The 11142-nt window shown below is 45.6% G+C and overlaps 1 long non-coding RNA gene across 1 annotated transcript; it reads right to left on the bottom strand.

Annotated features, from left to right (window-relative positions):
- Positions 1–1023: 1023 nt before the first annotated feature.
- Positions 1024–6092, bottom strand: LOC134480592 (uncharacterized). Its single transcript, XR_010055028.1, has 2 exons — positions 5757–6092; positions 1024–1463 (listed from the first exon to the last, which is right to left on the bottom strand). It is a non-coding gene; the product is annotated as an uncharacterized LOC134480592 (long non-coding RNA).
- Positions 6093–11142: the final 5050 nt, after the last annotated feature.

An 11142-nucleotide genomic window follows, 5' to 3' on the forward strand; every position in this document is an offset into this window, starting at 1 on the left:
AACAGTGCCGGGATTTTATTTCTTTCTTCATCACCTCCTGTACATCCCAAGAGGCCAGGACACAACCCTCACTGCCTGACTGATATGGTCCTTCCAGACAGGCTCAACCCTCAGGTTCTCCCACAGGCTAAAACACAGTGTGGAGTCCCTACTCTGAATCTCATATTCTGGTCTTTCTTTCAAGTCCCTCTCTCCTTCTCTTCCTCCTCCTCCTTTTCTCTCTCCCTCCCTCTTTCCCTCCCTCCCTTCCTTCCTTCTAGTACTGGGGAGTGAACTTGGGGCTCCAAAGATGTTAAGCAAGCACTTAACTGAGTACCACTGAGCTAAATTTTCAGCCATCTTTTTTCTTTAGAACAGAGTACATTGAGATAAGATATCTTTACAATCTTGCCAAGCCACCCATGGAAGAGGGAAGTTCCAGGGCTGACTTCCAACTCCCTCTATTGTCCAGGTGGCCTTGAACTTGCTATCCCCCTGCCTCGGCCGTCGAGTGCAGAACAGGTTTGCACCGCCAGGGTAGACTACTCTGTTTCTTCTCTCCTATTAATTTGTATCTGGTGGCTGCCTCTGTCTGTGCCCTGGCCCTTGGTCTTGGGTGTATAGATACATCGTGTCCTGGTTTGCAGTGTTCACACCTCGAATAAGATTTGCACAAGGTTAGACGATTCCTTCTCGGTCTCCTATTCCCCGCCTCCTTGGCAAAGAGGATGGGGAGACTTAGCCCATGCTGGTGCCCATCCTTGTATACTTAGGCTTTATGCCAAACAACTAAGACAGTCTCTGCCCGTCCCCTTTCTAATAGCATGGCAGCCTTGACAGGAATGGAGACAGATCATGGAACTTGGCAGAGTTTGCTCAGCAGCTGCCCCAGACAGACCACAGAGCAAGGGAACAACAAAATAGGAGGCATTGACAGCTTGTGATCTGAGTGAGGTCAAGGCCATGCATGGATACTGAGTGGACATGAGACCCCAGGCAGCCTCCTCATCACTTAAAATAGGAATGAAGAAAGAGTCGTGCATGTAGATATTAGCGTAGATATCATTAAAGTCTTGAGGTGGATATTAGCATCATGACAAGGAGGAAGATGCGTGGCAAATGTCTTATAGATAGTTCATGGTGGCTGTTACTAAAGAGAGGAAAGGAGAAAGGGGGACCTCAAAGAAAGAACTTCCTGGACCTCCACTTTTGCCAGCTCTGAAAAAGAAAGTTAATGAGACAGACGGCTGTGGAGTATGGGTTCTGGTTCCACATCTGTATCTCCATTTTACCGGTTCCATGATGATGAGGATTCGCTTTCTTTTTCTCCTCCTTGATCAGAGACTCGGAGTGCCCAACACAGATCCATTTTCAAAGAGATGTTGGCTTGTGCTCCACATGAGTCCTCCAGCGTCTTCTCCTGTTGTGCTCTAGTCTCAGCTGACGTCCTACCCCAGGCCCAGTTTTCCAATCTTTGTCAGTATCTGTCACATGGAGGCCTATGTCAGCTTTCCACTGTACTATTAACACTGTGCATTAAAAGTCACTTTCAGGATCGTCACTCTCCCAGAGGGCCCTGAATAGGTCATTGAACCCTTCTGGGGTTCCACTCTCCTCTCTGTAAGGAATACCTGTGGCTTGTTGGAATGTGATAAGGGAAGTATTTATCCCTTACTGTATACAATGGCAGCAGCACTGTTGTTTTTATTCCTTACAATAGGTCCTTTCTCTTTGTTCTTGGGAGCAATCGCTTGTCACTCAATTTCTCAAGCCAAGTATGGCTTTAGGGAGAGCATCTCTATTCTTCCAAGTCCCCGTTTCCTCATTACCACCAAAGTCAAGCCTGCCACCCCCTGCCCTACCTGTTCAGATCTATGCTTTCTTAAATGTGGGAGAAGCTATAGAGATCTCTAGACTGCACACAGTCCTGCTAGCACGTACCAGATGGGTAACTTTCCTGGTGGGGCCACACTAGGAGCTCTGTTGGGCATTTACCTTCCATTTGACTTTTGGGTGTGTTTATGTATGTGTGCATGCATTTGTGTACGTGTGTGTGTGTGTGTGTGTGTGTGTGTGTGTGTGTGTATAAGGTCAGAGGACAGCCTTAGGTATCCTTTCTTAGCCACTGTCTACATTAAAAAATGGTTTTGAGGAAGGATTTCTCATTAGTCTTGAGCTTACTAAGTAGGGTAGCGGAGACACCAGCAAGTCTGTGGCCCCAGGGCTTCCTTTTGGAAACAGCCAGGAGAACTGCTGGGAAAGGAGGAGTGAGCGACTCCAGCCATGGAGGATTGTAGCATGGGTTCCATAATCCCAGGCCAGCCATAACAACTGCTGACCCAACAACTTCAACCAGCTTGGTTTCAACCAGGAACAAACTGCTATTGCATATGGTCCAGCTGCCATGATCCTGGTATTGGGCTGACCCTCCAGGCCAGGTAAGTTACACCAGGCTACAGTCCCAGTGGGGTACCATTGAGACCACATGCTGAGTGAGGAGTTGAGACTCACAAGGTTACTCATGGACTCTGTTCTTCTTAATGGACCCTACTCAAATGGTTGCTTTTCCTTTTGTTATTTCTACCTCTGCCTACACTGCCTCCTACATGCTCCTCTCAAACTCAGATCCTAGACCCAGGGGGTTGGACAGGACCCTGAAACAACCATTTCTGACAATATATCTAGTCTATGTATATGACATACATGTTCTTACACTGGGATGAACCTAGAACCCATTATTAACCAGCTATGAAGCTTTGGAAAAGCTATTCTTACTGTTCCTAAGGAGCATGCCTTGCACTTAGAGGGCTCAGAAAACACTATCTAATACTAGTGTATAGGGAAAATACCACCTCCCAGCACAGCTGACAAATGGCTTAGAGATGAATGAATGCTACTTGTGCTTCCCTACAAGACAGGGGCCCATCACTCATGGGTCCTTGTGATCTTGCTCGAGTTCTCATTTTCTTTGTGTGCCCTTTGCAAGCAGCAATAAGGAGAGGGGAGTAGAAGTAAGCTGAACAAATGTCTTGCAGTCCTACATGATTGTGTTTGGAACACACACACACACACACACACACACACACACACACACACACACACACACCTTTGATTCAAGTGGAGCCAACTGACTCTCACAGGTTTTTCCAGACAAGCTCCTCACCTGTCCACAGCATCTCTGCTCGGGTCTCTCTCCACCATATCAGCTGCTTTCACACACACACACACACACACACACACACACACACACACACACACACACACACACACACACACACCAGCTGCTTTCACAAACACACACACACACCAGCTGCTTTCACAAACACACACACACACACACCAGCTGCTTTCACAAACACACACACACACCAGCTGCTTTCACAAACACACACACACACACACACACACACACACACACACACCATTTTCTCAGAGACCCATTCCTGAAGATCTTCTGTCCACACATGCACAATCTCTCACACACTGGTGCTCAGGGAAACACATACAATCACATGCTGCTGTTCACTCTCAGAGAGACACTTGGGCCTCACCCACACTCTCTTACTCACGCCTACACCACAGTCAAAGGAAAGAGGGCTTTGTTGGGGGTAGCAGAGGGTGGCAGGGACTGAGGAGAAATGGGTAGGAAGACTTCAGTGATCATCCATGCTTGTTCACTCTGTGTGTCTCTTAAGGAAGTGCCAGGCAAAATCAGACTTGATATGGTGTCCTTTGACTGAGAGTCCATGAATGAAACCAAGCTTGTTCCAAAGTTGAAGACCTCAAAGGCTGGGTGTGGTTGAAGGGAGGAGGCAAGTTTGGTGAATCCTTGGAACATGGCAAGAACGATGCCACAAGAGTGTGCCTGATGCCCTGGAACTAGAGTTATAAGTAGCTGTGAGCTACCATGTGTGTTCTGGGAATAGAACCCAGGTCCATTGCAAGACAGAAAGCACCGTTACCTGCTAAACCATCTCTCCTTTACTTCTCTTTAGATTCATTTAGTGGAAGTTGCTTTTTTTTTTGTAAGTTTTCTTTGGCAGAGGAAGAACAGAGTTGTACCCTGTGGTAATTGTTAAAGAATAGAATCTTTTATCCCACACTAATGCCAGTACCGTATGGCCATGTGGCTTCTATGGGGTGTCTTCATCTCAGTCAGCAAAGCACCTTACCCGCTAAGCTCCCTCCCATCTCATGCTGCTGATGGCTACTCTCTGAGCCCACAGCAACCTGTCCACCCATCTCGTTCCCAAGGCGGGTCGCTGCCACGCCGGTTTCATATAGAGACCACCTATCTTGCAGCTCTTACTGTGGACTCTGCCCACACTCCCAGCAACTGCCTCCTGGTCCCAGCAGTGGCTACCCCTCGTAGTTCTGTCACTGCTCTGTTTATATTCCCAGCGTCTGCCCCTAATAGTTATATTATAAACTCCCAGCAACCTGTTAAAATCAAGACTCAATAACTTATAGCAATCAGATTTATATGTTAAATTCTCAATCCATAATACATCCACACAATAAATTCACAACCAATTGATAATGATATAAACTGCTCACCTAGATAAGATAAATTGACCCATAGAAGTTTACCCCTTAAGAAATATTCAAGACTACCTGTGGCCATCTAAGGCCACATGGATCTGGGTCGTCCTTCTCTGCCTCCATCTTGGTTCTCCCTCTTTCTCCTCTCTCTTCCCTTACTCTGTGCCCACTTTCCGTCCAATTACAGGCCTTGCCTTAACTTGTGTCAGCCCTCACATAGTCATCAACCTACAGTATCTGAGGATGATGTTCTGACAGAATGGGTGGGAAAGGTGACAGCCCTGAGGAAAGATGCTCAGATGTAGTTTATATGGAAGAAAGGAAGTGAAGATTCAGGGAGAACCAGTTGTTAGGAGTCATGCTGGCTGGTGGGATATACGTCACTTCCAGAGTACGGTGAGCAGGTGGTCTGACTGCAGGAAGTGCCCATAAGAGAGAAACCAAGGGGACCAAGTTTGACATGTACACTTGTAGCAAAGATGTTAGAAGGACAGCGGTCTTGTGAGGGAACATAACAAGAGGATTAAGGGGATGACTGCTGCGAGGGACGGCAGCCTATGCGCCTTTGGAGGAGGCTCAGGGAGCAGGAGTGGGGATACCCAGTCACTGGAGGTTCTGCTGAACTGTGGGGTACTCTGTGGCAAGCACGTGGGGCAGTGCCCTGAGGAGAATGCATGTGTGGGAGGATGGGAGAGCCGCCAGTTCTGGACGCCAGAAAGGTCAGAGTGAATATTCCACTGAAGAAGAATGGCCAGTGTGTGTTTGGAGAGGCTTCTTGCTGCTTGTCTCTGAGAAGCCCCCTATCTCCCCCTGTAGAGAAGGGTTCAGTGTCTGCTGGCTTCAGCCAACCTTTCCTCCAAACACTAAGTCCAGAGCTCCTGTCTCAGCTCTGCGCTCTTTCTAATTCTTCACTATTCTGGAAGAAAGCAAGAGGGGCTGTGGGTGATCCTTCTCATAGGATTGAAGACCAGAGCTAAAGCCCACCGTGAGGAGAAGGAAAGGCAGCCAGAGGTGTAATCCATCCCCTAAACCTGAGTGGAATTGAAGTAGACGGTAGCTAGCAGCCTTCTCTTGTCCATGCTTTGGACTCATCCCCAGAATATAAAAATAAAGGAGGGGGGTAATATGTACACACACGAAGTACTGTTTAACCTTAAAGGAAGAGAAATGCCTGCCATCTGTAACAAATGGGCAACCCAGAAGACATTGCCCCAAGTAAAACAAGACTCACTCACTCATTTGTGGAATTTAGGAAAAGTCAGAATCACAGAAGCACAGGGTTAAACGATCCTGCATGGAGATGCTAGGTACCGGTATGCCTGTCAACTGGGAAGGAAGAAGGAATTAACCCCACAGGATAGCCTGTGACTAATGTGGGGTGAGAGCTGCTGTCATTTGGATGTGGTCTGTTTGCCACAGCTTATACATTACAGGCTTGGTCTGAGTCTCTGTGTTGCAAGATGGCAGGCCCTTTAAGAGGTGGGAAGTCCTTAGGTCACTGAGTGTTGCCCAGGGAGAGGATTGAGCTAGTTCTCATAAGAGCGAGTTTTTTCTCTTGAGGTTCAGTGTTGGAATCACTGGATGTCCTGCTTTTCAATGTGATGTCCTACCAATGGCAGTGCCACTCACTATGGTGACTTCACAAAGGGGAGCCAACAATGGAGTCATGCATTCAGCCTACAGAGCACTGAGCCAAACGAACTCCCTTTTCCTATGAAATTAACCTGAGTTTGGCTTAGTAACACAGGCCAATCTTTTTAGCTATTTGGGAGGCTGAGGCAGGAGGGTCACAAGTCCAAGGTCTGCCTAAGACACAAAAGGAGGCATGAGACAAGCCTGATCAAAGAGGTGAAACTATTTCAAGTCAAAATATTGCAAAAGGGACTGGGCAGGGTACTGCCTAGTATATCCAAGGCCCGACATCCTCAGCAGTGTAAATAAATAAATGATGTTAGCTTGCCTCAGTTCTTATTAGAGAACATACCCACACAGGGGTTTGTGGATAAACAGTCCCCTTTCTGTCGCCCTAAGGAGACTGTTAGGAGGCACTTTCTATATGGTATTTCAAAGAACGTCAGCAGAACTGTGCTTCAGTTTCCTCTGGTGGAAGTGACAGTCCATGAAGTCGCCTTGGGAGAGCATCTCTCCCTTCATCTGATTTTCCTGCTGCTTCCTGGGGTCACTTCTAAAACTAAACCACCTGCCTTCCAGCCCTTGGCACAGGCTTGACTCTCTGGGGGCAAGATCAGGTCAGGAGAAGCTTGGGAGAAGAAATTAGATCTCATGGCTACACAGAAGTTTAGTAAATTTGATCTGGAAGAATACTTAGAGACCGTATGGCACATCTACACATTTAACAGATCTGAACCTGGGCCAGACATTTACCCCAAACTCTCCCTCCAGAGAGAATCTGGAATGTGTGCCCTTCATGAGGCAAGCTAATCTCTATAAAAACACGGCCCTTAACACACAGCAGGTGCTTGGTAAATGTAAAGATAAAGTCACACTGGGAGAGGCTTGGATGGAGGGCAGCTGTGGTGTTGCACAAAACATTTCCATATGTCTGTGACAGATTTCTGTCTGCAGAGTGGTGGCTCTCCTTCCACCTGCTGCCAGTCTTCTGAGCTGTGATTTGCATATCGGAATGAAGGAAATGCTAGCCCAGTGGTTCCCAACCTTCCTAATGCTCTGACTCTTTAGTACAGCTCCTCATGTTGTGGTGATACCCAATCGTAAGATTATTTATTTCCATTGCTACTTCATAACTTCATAGTAATTTTGCTACTGTTGTGAATTGTAGTCTAAATATCTGATATTCAGGATATCTGATATGTCACCTCCCCCTGGAAGGGATCATACCCAGGGAGAGAGAATTGTTGCTCTTGAGAGCTAAAAACATATAAGAAAGGCAGCCATTAGGCAAGAGAGGCCCAGTAAAACATAAAGAAAAGTAATGGAAATTTATTTTCTTCTTCTTCTTCTTCTTCTTCTTCTTCTTCTTCTTCTTCTTCTTCTTCTTCTTCTTCTGCTTCTGCTTCTGCTTCTGCTTCTGCTTCTGCTTCTGCTTCTGCTTCTGCTTCTTCTGCTTCTTTTTCTCATTATTGTTACTATTATTATTATTATTATTATTATTATTATTATTATTATTATTATTATTATTACCAGAACCAGAGAGTATAGACAAAGTTATCAATGGAATTGTATAGTACCTCATTGGATCAGCTCAACTCAAAGGATTTAGTTTGGTTCTACAGCCATTTTTTGGACTACAAACATGATAATTTTGAAGAGCTTAAAATGGCCAGTGTGGAACCACTAGACCCAGCCCCCCTGCACATACGTAGCAGAAATGCAGCTTGGTCTTTATTTTGTCCCCCAACAACCAGAGTAGGGGCTGCCTCTGACTTTCTGACTCTGTTGCCTACCTGTGGATCCTGTTCCCCTAGCTAGGCTGTCTTGTCTAGCTTCAGTGGGAGAAGATGTGCCTGGTTCTGAAGTGACTTGATGTGCCAGTGTGGATTGGCATCCAGGGGTCCTCCCCTTCTCAGAGGATAAGGGGAGGGGGGGAGGGGAGAAGGGGTATGTGAGGAGGGCCTGGAAGGAGAGGGTGTGGTCATGATTCAAAGTGAATAATAAATAAGTTAATGGGAAAAATGGCCAGTGTGGTCTAGTGTATGATCTAGAGCATGTGAAACCCAGTGGGAGGAAGTTATGCCACCAAAATTGTGGCCTTGAAGAGGATGTTGAAACCCCAGTCTCTTGTCTCTTTTTTACTTTCTGACCATCGTGAAGGGAGCACCTTCTTCCATCACACGTTCCTACCAATTTACTGTCTCATCATGGTTGGTTCAGACCATGGCCTGGAAACTCCAAAATGCTGAGCCAAATTTTATTGTTTTCTTTTCTTAAATTGGTTACTTGAGGTATTCATTAAGCTAATGAAACTTCAACTTCATAAAGCACTCAAGTGCTTCTCTTAGGTGTATGACATAGTTTGGAACCACTATCATCACTGTCACTACTTGGTCACTTTATAGTCCCTATGCCAGAGGATTCTCCAGCAAGAAAGGAGTTGTCTTACCAGTGTGCATAATTGGCCCCAGTTGATAGGACGAAGTGTGGTGGCTTCTCTATACTGGTGGGCAGAGGGCCATGTGTGCAACCTAGTGAGTGTGCATTCTTCATGTATGCTTTCTCCAGTGACTTTGATGAAGAAACATTTTCATGGACATGGTCTGATGAGGTCAAGGCAACCGTAAAGCTTTCTGTGGGTCCTGATGATGTCCAACCAAGAAAGTAACCGAGGTCAACCATTGTAAAGACGTTAGCAAAGCCATTATGAAGCGTGGTCATGGAAACTAGGAGTGGATATTGTTGAATGCAGCCACTGGAAGCTGGCAGTGATGGCGACTAGTTGCTATCATCCCGTGGTTGTCTGAATGAGAATGGCCCCCATAGGCTCACATATTTGAATGTTTGGTCCCTACTTAGTGTGACTGTCTGAGAAGGACTAAGAGGTATGGCTTTGTTGGAGGGGATGTGTCATTGGGGTTTGGCTTAGAGGTTTCAAAGAGGTCATGCTATTCCTAGTTAGCTCTGCCACCTACTTGTGGATAAGGATGCAAACTCTCAGTGCCTGCTCCAGAGCCATGCCTGCCTGCCTGTTGCCATGCTGCCTTCCATCATGGGCTTGAACTCTAATGCTCTGCAACCGTGACCACCAAATTTGATTTTCTTTTACAAGTTGCATCGGTCATGGTGTTTTGTTTTGTTTTGTTTTTTTTTTTTTATAGCAATAGACCAAACATTGACAGGTATGAAGGCCAGCTGCCTGATGCCTGCATGTTAGGATTTAAAACGGGATGCCAGTCAGGACCAGCAAGTAATGGGTCACAACAACTAACTCATCAATGTTCTAACCTCTCACTTCCCATCTCTTGCTGACACCGTCCCTATCTGAATCCGTGGCTGAATCCAACCATAGTCAGAGGACAAGGGAACCTGTTGTAAAGCAGTCTCCTGGAGCGTAGAGCAGCACATAGGTCAGAGAGTCTAGAACTGGCAGTTCCTAGTGACTTCACACATTAGAAACATATCCAAGTAGTAATAATATATGGAGAAAAGTTGCAACTCAAGGAACTGTTGATAAGCAAATAACTCAGAACAAATGTGCAAAGGGTATGAGAGTAAGGCCCAGTGTCAGGAGCCAAGATATGCTTCTGGCTTCTCTGATTAGTTTCTTGGTAAAAATGGAACATTGTGGTTGATTCTGTGAGTAAAGTAGAGGAGGTGGACTAAAAGAGCTTGCCTGTTTTCCCTGTCTCACTTCCTAGGGTGGGTGGGAGCAGAGCAGATTTCATTAGCTATAAGGTGTATCATTTATTAAGTATTTCCTATGTGCCTGTCTCAGAGAACCAGAAGCTGCAGAGAAAACTGAGGAAGGTTAAGACATGGCATCCTGGTTTTATATTCTGAGTGTGGGTATATATTCTGTAGATGATATGGAATAATAAGATGTAGAAAGCCCTGGAATAGGAAAATGTGAGACCCAGAATCAATTACAAGAAATTGAAGGCAAGGGCTACCACATCCAAGGAATGATTTTGTAGGGTGCTCTAGAGGCCTGCAACTGGATGAGAGAATAGGGGGTTACTGTCCAAAACTTGGCAGCAAGACTGGGGAGAAGACATACTTGGCCTCTTAACTTCCTTCCCTTTGAATAAAAGACTCTTGAATCTTCTTGATTCTTGTCTTAGTTAGGGTGTCCATTACTGTGAAAAGACACCATGACTAAGGCAACTCTTATAAAGGACAACATTTAATTGGGGCTGGCTTACAGTTTCAGAGGGTTTTGAAACTCCCTCTAGGAACTATAGACCACAGAAGTTCCCAAACTCAGTTGAGTAAAGAATTAATTTTTTAATGAAAACCCAAAGAGGTACTGTGGGACACTAGTATCTCAGGGTATTGTTTCAGATATCCTTACTATTCATGGAGTTTACCTTCTAACAGGGGATGACTGCAAAAGACAGCACTCTAATATTACAGGGTTTCTGCTCTACGATGGTTTGAACCTCTGCTCTCACTCCATTCATTATTGAAATCCTAATGTTCACAGCTATGATACAAAGTGTGGAACCGCAGGAGATGATTACAAGTGAGCACAGAACCCCCAGGAATGAGATTAGTGTCTTTATGAAAAACACTCAGGCACATAGCTAACTGCCTCTGCCACCATGTGAAGAAGATACCTAAGAGTGTAAACCATGTACAACTGTGAGGCCATCCTCACCAGACAGACACCACACCTGCTGCTGCCTCTGTCTGGAACTTCTCCACCTTATGAGTTAAAAGAAACAGAATTCGATTGTTCTCAGGACATTTTTGTTATGCAGCTCTAACAGACTAAAACATATAAGCATAGAATTCTTGAAATTGGGGAGAGGGCACAGTTCTCCCAGATTTTCAGAATTTCTCTTTGACTTCCATAGTCTTAATAGCAGATGGAATTGAAGGAGGGCTGTAGATGAGATGTGGCTTGGCGGCTCCTCCCTTGAAATGATGGACAGGACTAAAGAAAGTGAGAGGCAAGGGATTTGGAACCACGATAACAAAATCCAA

The sequence above is a fragment of the Rattus norvegicus genome, chromosome 9, assembly GCF_036323735.1.
Source record: "Rattus norvegicus strain BN/NHsdMcwi chromosome 9, GRCr8, whole genome shotgun sequence".
In the NCBI taxonomy this organism is placed as follows: Eukaryota; Metazoa; Chordata; class Mammalia; order Rodentia; family Muridae; genus Rattus; species Rattus norvegicus.